This window comes from Tupaia chinensis, unplaced genomic scaffold, assembly GCF_000334495.1.
Source record: "Tupaia chinensis unplaced genomic scaffold, TupChi_1.0 Scaffold144105_1, whole genome shotgun sequence".
Taxonomy (NCBI): domain Eukaryota; kingdom Metazoa; phylum Chordata; class Mammalia; order Scandentia; family Tupaiidae; genus Tupaia; species Tupaia belangeri.
Genome location: NW_006203959.1, coordinates 317,358 through 321,399, shown reverse-complemented (window position 1 = coordinate 321,399; position 4,042 = coordinate 317,358). Strand labels below are relative to the sequence as shown.

The window sequence follows — 4,042 nt, the reverse complement described above, 5'->3', positions numbered from 1 at the left end:
ATATTTGAAACCATACTGCTTCTGTTGTTATAGTTATAAAATTATACAAAATTATAAGACATATTTTGAACATTATTTTTAAATTTCAGTATTTTGAAACTTTGAATGTTGTTTGTAAACTGTCAAGAATTATGGAGTATGAGATAAAATTCTTTGCTATGTAAAGTAAATGTTTGTGGAAAAATGTAAAATAAAAACAAGTTGTAAAGGAAAAAAAATATAAAAAAAAATAAAACCACAATGAGATACCACCTAACCCTTGTCAGAATGACAAATATTAAAAATATAAAAAGTGGTAAGTGTTGATGGGGATGTGGTGAAAGGGGAACTGTCCTACACTGTTGGTGAGAATGTAAACTGGTTGAGCCACTGTGGGGAACAATATGGAGGTTCCTGAAAGATCTACAAATAGAACTACCATTTGATCCAGCAATTCCACTTCTGGGTATCGACACAAAGGACAGGAGAACACTCAGTCAGAAAAGCACTTGCACATCAATATTTATTGCAGCATTATGCATGATTGGTAAGACATGTAACCAACACAAATGTCCACAAACAGATTAATGGATTGAAAAAATGTAGCACATATACTCTATGTAATACTATTCAACCATAAAAATACAATACCCTGACATTTGCTAGAAAGTGATCAGCTATGGAGAATCTGTTGCTGAGTGAAGTAAGCCAGGATATGAAAGAAAGATATTGTATGTATCCACTTAATTTATACTGACTATCTGCACTTTATGGTAGAGATCGAAATACTGGAGTGTATAAAAGCAGTGAAAATAGTTGCCGATGCTGAAGACAGTGTAAGAGTGGGGTGGGAGAAGGGAAGAGTATAGAGAAGGATAGCAAGAGAATAAATAGAGACTATTTATCCCACACTAGTGGGACACAGAAATGTTTTATTACATGTTTTTAACATGTATAATGTTCTCAACTGGACTGGTCTGAAAAGTATTTCATGTTGGGTAACTACATTTTATAATGGAAATGATATATAGTGATTGGATGTTTAAAAAATGAGATGAGAATAAAATAACAATAATGAGAATAAAAAAATAATCTGGATAAAGAATGATGAAAAGCTATTTGATGATGATGTGGATAGTAATGTCTTTGTCTTGTCTGTTATGCATGGTATTCCTTCTGGAAAAAGAAATGTAATACATTGTAAAGATATATGTGATTCTATATAATGTAAACAAGATTATGATAATAATAAATAAAATTTAAAAGAAATGGACAAAACTAAGAAAAGAAGTCCAGTGAAATTTGTTTTAGACCTCCAACATCATGTGTATTTCAAAGATCAAAAGCCATAAACCGAAGTTCTCATCTGACATTTGGCAGCTTTAATTCAGTCATTCCAAGCACCCCAAGCATTAGAGCAGATGGAACTAATGTTTATATATACAACAAAGATTTTCAACAAAAAAAGCCATAGACTTTGGACTCCAATCTAAAAAATATTCTTTCTCAGAGTCATATTCTGAATAAAACAGCTCCCCAAATGCAAGCTCATTGAACAACCATAAATAGGAAAGGAGTCCTAAAGGATACTGAAATTAATTCATATGTGAAAAAGATTACATCAACAGAAGATAGAAAGAAACAAGTAGAAGAATTGCAGAAATCTAAGAGGAAAATCTATGAACAGCCTCCTATGGAATTTAAAAAGAAAAATAATGGGGGACATGAATATGTCATTCTGGAAGAGAACTGAAAGAAGAAGAGGAAAAGAAAGCCCAACTTGAACTGTCCAATCAAATTTACAACTCTCTGAGCTAATGTCCACAGCTCATTGAGGGAGGTGTACCCACTAATGAAATATTTACCATATTGTTCAGCATTCCTTGAGGCTGAAAAATTTGCTAAATTCTGGATCTCCAAAAGCAAGCTGATAAAGGCAGCTTTGATGTTGGAGGACTATATGAAGGAGCAATTAAAAATGGAGCAACATCGATACAAGAGTTGCCAGAAGTTGTTCTTAATATTTTGTAAGGCACTTCCATCTCCAGACCCCTGCCCTATGGGACACTGAAGCAGGGCCCCCTGCCCCAGCTCCAGTCCCAGCACCCCCAAGCCCAGAGATCCCCTATTTATGTCAGCCAGGACCACCCCCAGCTCTACAACAGACCCACTTCCATCTCCAAATCCCTGGTCTAAGGGACATTGAGGTAGGGTCCCCTGCCCCAGCACAGCCCCGGCATCCACAAACCCAGAGACCCCCTAACTTTGCCAGCCAGGGTTTCTTCCAGCTCTGCAGCAGACCCCACTTCCATCTCCAGACCCCTGGCCTAAGGGACACTAAGGCAGGACCCCCTGTCCCAGCTCCAAACCTGGCATGCCCGAGCCCAGAAATCCCCTATCTCTGTCAGCCAAGTAGGCCTCTTTTTCCCTTTTCTTCTTCTTTCATTTGTTAATATGTCTCCTTACCACACAGGACCACCCCCAGCTCTACAGCACATCCCACTTCCATTTCCAGACTCTTGGTCTAAGGGACACTAAGGCAGGGCCCCCTGCCCCAGCTTCAACCCCAGCTAGCATGCAGCACACGACTTTTTCTTTATTCTCCTTAATTTCTTTCCTCTTATTTGGTCCTCTCTTCTTGTTCCGCCTCCATCCCAGATGGACAAAATAGGTCTAGAATAACAGTTCTGAAATACCCTAGTATTGTAAGACTCCCTGGGGTCCTCCCTTTTACTGAACCACCTGCAAAAAAGGAGATACTGCTCTTCCAACACCTGAATAGAATACTCCTTCTTGGACCACATTGCTAAACACAACAGAAGAGAGACTTCAGCACCCACGAGTGCACAACAAAAGGGAAACACACTTGGTCCTAGTTGAAGAAACATTCTCCTAAAAGGTATTCCACAGTGAATACATCTCCCAATTGCCGAACACAGTAATTCCCTTCAATTTATAAAGAAAAAAAAATAATAAAGCAGAAGAAATTACCAAAATGTCAGAGAAAGAATTTAGACCATTCATGGTGACCAAATTCTATGAGTTGGAACAGAAAAGAGACAATGAACTACAGGAGATTAGGAAGTCCTTCTATGATATAAAAGAAGAAAGGGACACACTAAGAAAGAATCAGATGGAACTATTAGAGATGAAGTCTGTAACACAGGAAATAAAAAACTCTTTTGAAAGTATTAAAAATTGATTAGACCATGCTGAAGATTGAATCTGTAACGCAGAAGATAAAACTCTGATCTAGAGAAAATCACCAAAAAGATAAAGAAAATAACAAAAGAACATGAGGAAAATATACGAGAAATACTAGATTCCATTAGACGCCCTAACATCTGAATAATTGGTATCCCAGCAGGTGAAGAAACTAATAAGGGCATGGGAAATCTATTCTATGAAATCCTGGAAGAAAATATCCCAAGTCTAGAAAGGCACTCAAACATCCATACCAAAGAAATACAAAAGACACCAAATAAAATCAAACCAAGAAGATCCTCCCCAGGGGACAACTTACCCAGACTGGCAAATGCCGGGAGCTGTACCCCAGCCGGGGTGGGTGCACAGGAAGGCGACGCGGGTGGACAGGAATCAGACTAAGACCTCATGCCCTTTAGCATGTTTTTAGCCGGCTACAGCCAGAGTAAACTCCGGACTGCAGCCCTGATGGCCAGAAGTCATGCGTATTTATTATGGAAGGAGTTTTACAGTAGCGGGATGGGTGAGGGGAAGTAAGTGAAACATTTTGCTCTAATAGGTAAGGCATTGAAAGTATAGGAATAATAATCATAAAACATGACATCTGTTTTTGTTTAGGTATAAACAGTCATAATTTTTAGAATGAGGAAGTCCATTTTTTGGGTGCATCTTTTTTTATTTTGATTACCAGGGAGGGTCTTTGGATGAGAGGGCTCCCAGGAATCTTGATCACTTTAGTCCCAGATTGGCTTGAGAATTTGAGTCTCAGGTCAGCTTTTGAGAACTTTAGCTTCAGGCTAGGGTGGTAGAAATTACAGGAGCCTAGAAATAAATCCTGTCTGGTTTAGTAAAGACAAGG

General features: G+C 38.4%; 1 pseudogene; it reads left to right on the top strand.

Annotated features, from left to right (window-relative positions):
* Positions 1-4,042, top strand: part of LOC102483493 (cytoskeleton-associated protein 2-like) — a 33,931-nt pseudogene that overhangs the window by 17,164 nt on the left and 12,725 nt on the right.